The 12,218-nt window shown below is 38.2% G+C and overlaps 1 long non-coding RNA gene across 3 annotated transcripts in view; it reads left to right on the top strand.

The window, feature by feature from the left end:
* Window positions 1–8,134: 8,134 nt before the first annotated feature.
* The window catches only part of LOC119529521, a 173,299-nt gene continuing 169,215 nt past the window's right edge, over window positions 8,135–12,218 (top strand). For all 3 annotated transcript variants that reach the window (XR_005215884.1, XR_005215883.1, XR_005215885.1), the window contains exons 1-2: window positions 8,135–8,172; window positions 10,854–11,002. This is a non-coding gene — a long non-coding RNA (uncharacterized LOC119529521). The remainder of the gene's footprint in view (window positions 8,173–10,853; window positions 11,003–12,218) is intronic.

Here is a 12,218-nt window from a genome sequence, read left to right as displayed (position 1 = left end):
TCAAACTGACAAAAGAGGGTTAATACCCCCAATGCCTTGACCTACTGTAATACAGGGTTCCACTCTTACATGTACATTATCATTCCTTCCCTAGGAATACATGGCCTAGAGCAAGCATTCATAAATATTTCTAAGGTTATAAAGCATGTTTAACACCACCCTCAATGCTCTCCAGGGCCTCCAGGTTGAAGGTAAAAGCTGAAGTTTCTAGATGCACTAACTGCCCATAAACAATGTTGCATGTATGTTAATAAGACCAAGTTAAGATAATTCATAATATCAGGCTCAAACATTTCAATAGACAGAGGACTTTCCTTGTCATAAGGCAGATGTTACAACAACTAAAAAAAACTTTTAGAAAATATATTCCCCGCTTGGGGAGTGCCTTCAATTATTTCTAATTACCAAGGCACTCATTTTACTGGGCAGGTCATCAAAGCTTTAACTAAGATTTTACAAACATGTTGGCAATATTATTGTCCCTACCACCCTCACGCCTCTGGAAAGGTGGAGAGACCAAATAGCATATTAAAATTTAAACAGTCTAAATTAACTGAGGAAACTGGGTTACCCTGGTCTAAAGTTCTTCCACTGGCCCTTATGGCCATTCAAAGGACACTTTTTGGGAAGCATAAATTTTCTCCCTATAAAATGATCACTGGAGAGCTATGTCAACTGGCCTCCATCTTAACATTATCCTCTACTTCCTCAGCAGGAGATAATGCGACATTGTAAATCTCTTATGACTTACACAAAAGTTTATCTCCAACAGGTGAGGGTCACATTTTCAGATCCAAGTCTCCCTCAGACTCCTCAGCCCCTAATTTCTGAAAGTGACACCAATGCAAAACATCCCTTGAACCACACTGGAAGGGATCTTATCAGGTACTCTGAACTTCAAATACAAACTAGAAGGGATTGAATCTTGAATTCACATCCCACTCACAACTTAAAAAGTCTCCACCTTCCAACAATTGGAACGGTAAGCAAACTGGAGACCTATGACTAAAATTTACTAGGAAAAGAAGTAGGTGGTTTCACGAGGTAAACAGCTTCCACCCAAGACCACAGAACAAGTCCCTACTTTCCTGTCATATTCCTTACCTTAATATTCTTCACAAGTATTGCTGCATTCTATTGTTTCCCCACCCCTTTTGCACATCTTTTCTATCTTGCTTAGAAAATCCTAGCACCAAAAAAAAATGTTTCAACTCTCCTTGCTTGTCTCTTTCTTCCTTCATGCTGTGACCTGGACAGGGTATTGTAGCATTTGTTTTTCCCAGGCCATTGCAAAAGGGGGGAATCTAGTTGATTGTTGAATCTTGTTCATCACAAACCGTGATCTGTACATGATGCCAGAACCCCAATTGCTTTACCCATGACTAATCACGCTCAGGTCCCAAATGCCACCTTCAGAAATATCACTCATCCTCAACATCTCTCTCCTCTCTATTGAGTCAGGTCATGACCACATTTGCTGATTTTCCCTGCCTCACATTTGTAAAAACATCAGGAAGCTCTTCATTTATACCATATAACAAAGATAATGGCACAACCATTATCTGTGCACCCTTCTTCCCCATAGCCCTGGGCAACCAATATAATGAAAAATGGCAAATGTTTCATTCACATATCCAGAGGCATCCCTGAGATGACCTTGACATCTCGGGGGTGGGCTGCACCCCTCCAGGGTTTCTTTCTTTGTTTATGGAGGACACAAAACCTATACCAGTTGTGCCACTCCCTACATAGGTCGTTGGACAGTGACAGGACAATGCACCCTCAAATGCCTCCTTGTTGCTCCCTTAGAAATTCATAACGAATCTGAAACTGGACTACCCCACTTAATGTACATTCCCAAACCAAACATGAATTAAGTGGGGTGTCACTGATGCCAAGTAAGCCTCATTCTTTAGACTCTTATTACCTGAGTTAGGACTTAACACCAATAAAAATATGATTATAAATTTATGTATAATATAGGAAAAATTGCTAACTTTATTGCAAAGGCAATTGCTGCACCACAAAAATCTTTAAATTCTTTGGCTAAAGTTGTTTCAAATAATAGAATTGTGCTTGTCTTTTTTCTGACTGAGCAAAAAGGAGTTTATGCTTTCATCAATATTACCTGCTAACTTGGATTAACACTTCTGGGAAAGTCAAAATGAATTTACATGAAATAGACAAATAAGACACATGGCTCAAACAAGTAAGTCCTTCTTTGAGATTGTTTTTTGATCTCTTTATTTTCAGTTATTTTGGGTCCTGAGGTTCTTGGCTCAGAAGTATTCTTCAAACACTGGCCAATTTACTACTTATGGTAATCATAATAGTCTCCCTGGTGTGCTATAACCCATCAAAAGTTTTAAATGGTTGCACCCAGCCATCTCACCAAATGGTTTCTTTCTGTCTAGAATGACAGAAGCACAGAAAGAACAAAAATAACCAACACAAATAACCTAGAGTTAATCACATACAAGAGCCATCTACAGCCAGCAGATGGTAACTGAGAGTAGTACAGATGCCTTAAATTTTGATCTCAGCCCTCAGTTTGACTGAGAACAGGATCAAAAGGGGGGGAATTGATTAAAAAAATAAAAAATCTAGTAGGCACAACCAGAGTCACCTGTGCTAAGCCCAATATCAGCAAAACCAAAATCTAAGTAAGAATTAAATCAGCCAATAAACTATGGCCAACTCCCTATTCTTATGCCAGCTGACTTCCTCATTGCTGAGCAACTGCCTGCACCAACTGTATTAGGAAATGTAGTCTGCTTTAGCCAGTGAAGTTTTCCTCCCAATGCACCCCCTTGTTCTGTCCATAAAAGCTCATTGCTCTCTTTGTTCAGCAGAATTCCTCTCCATCTCCTGGTGATTGTAATCAACCCAATACATGAATTGATTCAATAAAATTCTCTGAGATCTAACCAAATTTTGTTCAAGTTTTTATTTTAAAACCCTTTTGGGGCTTAAATACCATGCCATCTAATTCTCTTATATTCCCTACTCTCCAGCATCTCTGCACAATAGTACCTATCACTTAAGTGACTGGGGTGGGCGGACGGAAGATTTAACCTAACAAAGAGAATATACGTAACACCCTTCAGGAGAATTTGTCATTTCCTTTGTACCTGACATTTGATCTTGAGATGTAAACACATTGGTATGATCTTAGGATCATCGTTTTTTTGTGTGTGTATCCCCTTTAATGATATTTGAATGAAATGTTTAACTTCTAATTCTGCATCTTTTATAATCATTTGGAATCAGATCACTTCTTCTTGGTGTATCTGCTGATATTCTTTTGGATCAAGAGTACCGTCTTTGGATAAATATTCTGGCCAACTGCTTCTCCTGTGATTGTGATCTTGTAGTTCACATCAGAATATCTTGGGACTTGAATTTAGACTCTTTATAGACATCCTTGACCATCTCCAAAACTACTGCTCTCCTCCTTCCAGGTATTTGCTTTTCCATATGCCTAGAATGTCTCCTTTTCATAACTCCTGTCTCTTTCCTGGGTTCCTTCTATCCCATTCTTCAGAGTTCACTTCTCTAATGAGCCATCTGGAACCTAATAGATATACATCCTATATGTTCTCTGAGCCCTCTGTGCCTGCTTCACATAATAGTGCTTACGTGGTAATGTGATTGCCTGTCTACTTGACTAAATCCACAACACGCTAAACTAGGAGAGCAGGGATCAAGCCTATCTTTTTTGAGCATTATATCTCCAACCCTGGCTTCTGGAATGAATGTGAACTATGTATCTGTATATCTTTGCAATTAAAAAGAATCAAGTGATTAAATGATCTCTTGCATCAGTTGTTTTCTTCCCTTCAAATATATATAAATTATGCAAAAATTCCATAAATAGTGTAATTTAATTATGTCTACCTATAAACTTTCAATCCATTCCCAACCCTTGTCATATTCATGCATTTATCAATATCATTTTGTGTTCTCTTTTTTAATCTACCTTATTTTGTGTATATATGTCTTTATGTTAATACAGTTCACATTAAAAAAAAAACCTTGATGCATTTTTAGATCACTTATTCACTCATTCTTTACAGTATTTTAAGGGTAGCCACTGATACTTATATTTCCAAGGAGATGTTTCTTTTTATTTGGGTTCTATAATCAGCAAGAATTATGAACTTTATACCTTGTGTTTGTTCCTGAAAGAACCTTTAGTAAACACAGTTATACAGGTAATGTGAGAGATGGGGTAAATATGAGGAATCTAGTCTTAGTAATTATACGCTTAATTACTAAGCTGAGTTGCTTTTGTTGAAGGGCAGATTTCTTTTTAAAAGGTACTCTCCAGGTCAACTCATCATTTGTCTAGAGGGTATTTGTGCCCTGGAACAAATGGAGCAACCAGTTTTTAAATTTTTTGTGTCAAGTAGGTCTCTTTTGGGGTGGAGGGATGGTGTTATAAGCTTTTACTCAGATTTTGTCATAGAATTCATTGCACCTGGAAAGCTCATTAATCCCAGAAACTTGAGGCTGGGCTGGAATTTCTGGAAAGTTAGGATGGGGTGGGGTGGGGCAAAATCAAACATGTTTGTTATAGATTAATTTATTCTCTTTACACAAAAACTACATGAGAGAGAAAGAGTCACATTCAGATTAGACCCCAAAATGGCTCTCACTGGCATTCTCCAGGATCAGTAGGTGATTAATAGAAAACTGAAAGAATTTCCCACAAGGTTTTGTGATGGGTTGTACTCCCATATCACGTGTGTGTGGAAACTAACAGCCTCTATCTCACCTGAGTGAGCCTTGTGAAGAAGGGATTTTGCAATAATTGATGTTTTCCGCTGTGCCACTGATTTGGAGACTTGTGTTTCACACATATATTCCTTTCTTGTCTTATCTTTTAGCAAGTGAAAATGCAATCTTCTTTGGCTAGGAATTTGTGTCACAGCAAACTTGCTCCTTTCTTTTCAGGAAAGAGACTGCAGTGTTAATTGACAATGGTTGTGATGACTTTGCAAGGAATTATAAGGCAGTAAATGTTTCCTGAGACCCAGAGGCTTATGACAAAAGTTAATAATATTGTTCTGTTACCTTCTGGCCCTGGTCAATCTGCTGCGACAGAAAATGAGGTTAGGCTACAACCAACACCATTGCCTCTGGAGCAACATTTCAAAGGCTTGGAGACCTAGTGGCAAAATGGAGACTAAAAGAACAACCCATTAGTCACAGTATTAAATTCAGTATTCCAGGTCTCTACACATTTGCACCCTTTTTTGTTTCAGTAAGGTTAAATATCTTAGATTTTACTTACCCCATAAACCACTGTATTAATAGAAAAAGAAAAACCTCATTTCAAATTTCAAGTAAAATTTTCAGATTTGACATCGGTGCTTTACCAATTACTGAACATGAGAACTTTTCATACAGCTCTAGGCAAAGGTAATGAGTAAACCAAGTGCGAGCTTGTAGGGCAAAGAGTTCAGAGACCTGAGTTCGAATCTTACTTTGTGGCTGTGTAAGCTGGAAAAGGTCACAAACCTATCCAAGCTCTATAATTTTTATGGTTTACAGTTTTTTAAAAGTCTGTCATGTGGCTGGCACTGCTCTAGGCTCTTTATATTTAATCCCGACAATAGTGCTATTGGGTAGGAATGTCTCTATCTTTTAAGGATGGGTAAAGTGAAGCATGGAAGAGTCTGAAGTTGCCCAAGATTGTAGGGCAATGAGCAGTTAGAGCCAAAATTCTGATCCATGCAAGCTGGCAGGAGAACAGATGCTACTGACCGCCATGCAGTGCTATAGCTGCAAGCATCCCTGGACATATTCCTTATCCACAAACAGAAGTGAAGAAATCCCTCGCAGAAGGCCCCTTTCTTTCTCTATAAGCTTACTTTTCAATTAGGCCTTGAGTCAGCAGAGACTAAGAATATACCTGCTTAGAAAATAACAAAGGGCAAGGAAGTGCTTTCTGAAGCTTTTTCTGAAAGCTAAAATTTCTCGGCACAATTACTGACTTACAATGTTTTCCTTTCACTTGGGTTGCAACAGACTCATTTAAAATCTTTCAAAATACTGAAAGGACTTACTGCCTAAATTTGAAGCCATTGCTTCGGCCAATGCTGAATGATTGTCCTCAGAGTCTTAATGACCCCACTCAGTGATTTGTGACCACTCACAAAATCTACAGGGTTCTACCCTTAGACCCATATCCTATTATGTAATTTGGGGAATTTTAATTTGTAAATTAATTAAATTTGTAAATTAATTTTAAAGAATCAATTTGCATGTGCTCTACTGAAAATTGCTCTCTGGGTAAACTAAATTTTTTTTTTTCTTATCAATAACCACACCATGCTCTTGGTGTTTAAATTAATTCTTCTAAGACCATGCATCGTTCAATGGCCATGAGTTGGAAGTCCTGATTTTATTCAACTAATTTACAAGCAATGATTCACAGTGTTAAGTTTAGCTAGATGATAAAAAAAAAGTGTGAAGAAAATCATGGAAAAATGTATTTGCAATAGAAGGATTTGTGATGCAAGCTGTTTCTCTTTCTAAACTGTGTGTGGGTTTCTATGGGTGTTTTGTGTATGAAGATTAAGAGCGTATAAACTTTCAGAGGTAAAGAAGAACATTAAAAATTCATTTAATTGTTAATTCTTTTAAAGTCTAGGATAAAATTTGCTTCTCGGTCTTTTTTATCCTTTGACTATTCCTCCTCAGATGCATTTGGAATATTCGCCTCACCTTTCACTTTACCCCTGTGTCTCTCAGTCTCTCATGACTCATAGCAAGAACTCCACTACTTTTTTCCAAAAATGTGTGGCAGCTGCTAAGGAAGTACTTCTGAGTCAGTCAGAAGTGAGGCAGGATGCCAAATGGGTGATTCACTCCCCAGACCTCGGAAGAGGAGATAATTAGAGAATTAAAGACTGTTTTCAGTTGTGGGGGTAATGGCCTATGCGGTGGTTTATGCAATTTCATTACTACCAGTGACAGGAAATTCACCTTCATTTTTAAAATTTATTCAAACATCCATTGTCTTAACAAGTTGGATATGTGTATTTACCAGGTAAAAACAAAACAAAACAAGAAAACGTTGTGACCATCCTTTCTAAGACTTTCTGAACAAATCTTAGACATGAAAATGATGCCAGCAACTTACATTCAGTATCATTTCCTGATCACTTCTCATTTTACCTGGAACAGACCCAACAGGATGATCAAATTCCATGTTGAGGTTTTTAAGAGTAAACCCACAAAATGTGATTCAAATACACCCAGGTGTGTGCTTCATACATTTGGGCTGAGAAACACTCCTTTAAAAAACCTGAAGTACTTAAGAAGTAAAAAACAAAGCAAAAAAGTGAACATGAAGATTGTTACACAGAGATCTTAAATAATACTTTAGTGCGCATATTTACCATACTGTAACTCTAAAATTCTATAAGGTGGCTACTTATTTCATTTGCAAAAACAAAAGATATATTAAAAATACATGGATGATGATACTGTGAGCCATTGATTGTATACTTTGAATGGATTGTATGATGTGGGAACATATCTCAATAAAATTACATTAAAAAAAGAAAAAAATATATGGTGGCAAATCAAACATAGGTTGATCTTCATTTCATTCAAATCTCACACCCAGAAAGTGGTTCAGAGTTTTGTTTCCAATAGTAAAGATGAATAAGTCTGTATTTTGTTTCATTTAGGATTTTCGCCGAGGTATCAGGCTTAAAGGGTTTGTATGTTAGATAAAATATTCTGCCTCTATCTCAGGAGGCTCAGTCATGTCTAAAGCACTTTTATCAGGCATTAGTTTAAATCTATCTGTTTACCTCTCACCTTTTCCACATGAGAATTTGGTAGGAAATTATGTAGGAGGGCTTCTACTCTTTGGGTTGAGAGAGCAGTCTTTGCAATGCAACATGAATGGCCTAATGTGAAGCAAGAGAGCTTCAGCAATGTATTATGTTCAAACAGAAGGTATGAAAAGCTTGAGAAAAGAAACCAAGAATAGCAGCCCTTCTCTTCACTGTCTGGGGTGGGAAAGGGGTACTGGAGAAGAAAGAGTTAAAAATAACTGAGATGAAATCAGTGTGCAGAGCCAAAGCTCACAGATCAATGCTTGGAAGATGATGACATTCAGTGAACAGAGGAGAGGAATGCAGAGCACAAAAGGTGAGTATTCTTTACTGGTTCTTTCCTTCTATGTGGTTGTCCAGTTCTATGTAACTGAGGCATGTGACAGAGTCTTGGGAGACTCCAAACTGATGAGTTTTCTTTCTTTATTTTTAATATGGAAATTTTCTATTCTGTCAAGAAATTGCTTTTTTTGTTAGCAAGACACAATATTTTAATACAGAAAATTGTAAATTTCCTTAAGTACAGATGGTGTGTTTACTTCTTCCTTTACATCATCTATAGAACCCAAGATAGTGCTATTTTCTCAATAGACGCGTGAACTTGGGATCTGTCAACCACTTCCCCACCAAAAATGGTACCTCCTTCTCCTCATCATGTTTCTGAACAAGTTGAGAAATAATAGTCATGGAGGCCAAATTATCATTTTTATTCCAATTTGGAAAACTGAACTTTAGGTTTGTTAGCTAATTGGACATGCGAATGCCGAACTCAGATTTAGGTCAACTCATTGCCCAGTGACAGCAATGATGGACACAGTGGGTCACAAGGATCGGGTCTGTTCATGGACATGCAGAGCAGAATTTCTGCTCTCTGTGGGTACATTCACTCTCAAGAGGAAGATCTGGAAGCTGAGCTAAACATATCAGTTATTCCTCCAACCAGTCACTCTGTGTGTGTGTATATATATATATATATATATATAGCAATTATTTCAGAGGACATCAGATTAGTTAGCTTACTCCCCTGAATATGGAATGAGTAAAGGTATTAAGAGAGTCCCAGAGTTACACTATCGAAATTCCCTTCATGAGAAGGAAAAAACAGGATTTGGAAGGAAGTGTTCTCCACTTACATCTGCACTTTGGTGAATATAATGAATGTCCATTTATGAACACATCATGTTCGTATTTGTACATATTCTTGCAGGTGTGGTGGAAGATGCTTTAAGGGAATGATAGTAAAAGGGCTAATTTGTTTGTTTTGTTATGGTGGTTTTGGGTTTAGTGCCAGGAAATATTCCTTTCCTTTCCAAATGGTAGGGTTTTCCATAGACAGCCACATAGTAAATTATATTAATCCTTGTTTGAATTTCTCTGGTGAATTTCCAGTGCACTCAGCCTGTAAACCAAACTCCCTAACTATGACCTCAAGTCCTGCAAGGTTGCCACAATGCTGTTCTTGCCTGCTGTTTCCTTCCATTTCCCCTTGTTCACTCTGCTCCAGGAACAGCAGCCTTTTGTTGCTGTTTATAGCTTCATTTTATTTTATTTTATTTTATTTTATTTTAATGGCTACACAAAGTTCCTTTCAGCTTAGTGAGTACTTGCTGTTCCCTTTGCCTGGAACCTTTGCATGTCTAATTACCTCTTGTCACTCAGATCTTTGCACAAATGTCATTTCCTCATAGAGTAAAAGTAGTCACCCAGTCACTTAGTCACCTAGTCATTCTATTCTCTGCAAAGCACATGTTGCAATAGACACTTTTGTTTTGTTTGCTCATTTATTTACTGCTAATTTTTTCCCCCAACAGTAGACTGAAAGCTCTTTTAAACCAGTGGCCTTGTCCTTCTTGCTCACTAGTGAATATCCCCGTCATGCATTTGGTAGGAGCTCAAGAAGTATTTCATAAATGAATGAATAGTTCCCCTCATCACACTACTGCTGAACGAAAACAATCACTCTGTATATACAGCAATTGTTTCAGAGGACACGAAAAAGTATAATGTCAGTTTTGGAAATAGATGAAAGTGAGGGTGCATTTCTTTACAGTCTTTCACCAGCTAACTAAAAGAAATGGAGTTTTTAAAAAATGAACTTTGCCAAAGTTGAGAATATTAACTATAGTTTCAGAAAACCTCAAGAGATTTCATTGGCTAAAAGATTTCACTGTGTAGAAAGAGTTCCAATGGGTCAAAACAACTTCCACTAACATTTTTATTTTAACAGAACCATCTGTATTGAAAACAGACCCACAACCATTAGTCTTTATCTCCAACATTGTGAAAACAAAGGCATTGCACAGATTTCGAAAACAGGGTATGTTATCATTTGGGGATAATGAACCAGCATAGATAATCAACAATCAGATCTTACATTTGGACTACCTTTCTTATGACTGGGTTTTAGGGAAATGAAAAAGTATTTTTATCATTTAGGCCATGGGCTTTGTCTTTCTACTCCCTGCTTTATCCCAGTGGAGCGACTTGGAAATGTTGAGTATGTCCAAGGTAACTTTGATAAAGGGGTTGTATGTTATTTGAAACTGAATTTCAGTTTCAGAAATTTTGTCCACTATCTCAATATCCCAAAAGGAGGCATGCAAACTGTGCATCCCCATGAGACAAACACATTTGAACATCTCATTTTTTCACCACCTTCCATGCAAGGAAATCTCACCTTCTGGTTAGGTATGGACCAATGCAATACTCCTCTTCCTTTCCTTCCTCCAAAAGTACTTGTTTAATACTCAGCAATATATAAGGAAGCCGGGTACTCAGGGCCTCGTCTAAGAGCTGTGGTGGCACTCAAATGGATTCATAGTAATTTCAGGTTTAGGACATGAAGCTAGGAAGTGGTAATTAAATATTTTCTTCTTATCTAGATTTCTGTTTATTTTTTGTCAATAGTAGTTTTCATCTCTTGACTTTTTCAGTGAACTGCTTTTTATGTTGCTAACTCATGTTAAATCCTTGCCTCTAATGTTCTATTTCATGCAGCGCTAATTCAGGAGTACAGATGCATTTAGACTCTGCCTCAGAGACCTCTGAGGTCTACATTCATATTCCTGGACTTAGCTCAAGGATCACGCTGCCGTGTGTTAATATGGTGTAATCCAGATATGGAAGAGATTAGTGTCAAATGTGAGGTATGTCGAAGGCTCGTTTTGATGTTGTCATATGGTTGTATAAGCCACTGTCTCAAATATCAGTTCTGAATGACTGGATGCCAGAATGGAATGGACAAATCAAAATTGATATGTCTGGGCCACCAGGGGATAAGCTAAATTCGGTTTTAAACTCAGAAGACTTTTTACGAGAAGTGCCTAATTAGTGCCTTCTCTTGATTTGAAGGCAGCAAACAGGAACTGATAAGTTCTATCTTTCTTGGAAAGGAGTGTGAAGCAAGTTGCTACATGGTACATCATATGGACACAGGCTCAGGCACAACAGAAAGTTTCAGCAGATGGCCACTTTATTACTTGCATGGCACATAGGGTCCGAAAGAGCAGGGGAAGAGATCCTATTGTGGCCAGTCTCCCGGGGGGGGGGGTGGGGCACACTGCTTGGGTCAGTGCCAGTGGATGGCAGATCAACATGCCCCACTTCACATCAGAGGGGAGAGACCCTGTCGTATTTGAGTGTAGACTGTTTCTCCTCTCTGGGGACAGAGGCCCTGTCGCTTAGAATTCCTGCCCTGATAAGCATCTGCTTGTTTCTGGTTTCCAGGTTTAAGGTCTGGTTGAACTTTTCCATTAGGCCTAGCATCTCCCCCAGACGTTTTGGAATGGAAACATCCTCACACAATAGAAAAGGAGGTGGGGGTTGGGGTGGGGTGGGGTGGAGTTGGGAGCGGAGTAGGTGAGGACTGGGAAAGGGCTGCTGAGCATGTGTCCATGACTTTCCTAGCAAGGTCTCCCTGAAAACCTGATCTCTTTATTCGTATCAGGACCAATCCCTCCCTAAATGCCCTGCATAGAAAGAACTCATGGACTGAGAAGCCAGGTCCTCTAAATATGCCTCAATTTAAGACTCTACCCTGTTGGCCAAGAATTGGAGGGTAAAGAGTAGAGTTTTGTGGGAAAGAATCAAGATAAAGTTATTGACTTTACTGTTATGTTTAATAGCACAAAGAAAACATTAACTGTTCATTATCATTCATAGTATGAGTTGTCAGAAACCCACTTGATGAGGACAGGGATTTTGTCTTATTCACTGCTGAGTCTAGAAAGGTTCCTGATAAAATATCAATGAACATTTATTTGTTGAATAATTGAATCAATGCATTGATAAAATCCTTACATTCTGTGACATTTGTCTGAGTCTGAGAGTTCATTTGCCCCTGATAAAGTGATTCTCTTGCTT

The sequence above is a fragment of the Choloepus didactylus genome, chromosome 3 (genome assembly GCF_015220235.1).
Source record: "Choloepus didactylus isolate mChoDid1 chromosome 3, mChoDid1.pri, whole genome shotgun sequence".
In the NCBI taxonomy this organism is placed as follows: Eukaryota; Metazoa; Chordata; class Mammalia; order Pilosa; family Megalonychidae; genus Choloepus; species Choloepus didactylus.
The sequence above is the reverse complement of the archived record's forward strand: the minus strand, read 5'-3'. Positions and strand labels throughout refer to the sequence as shown.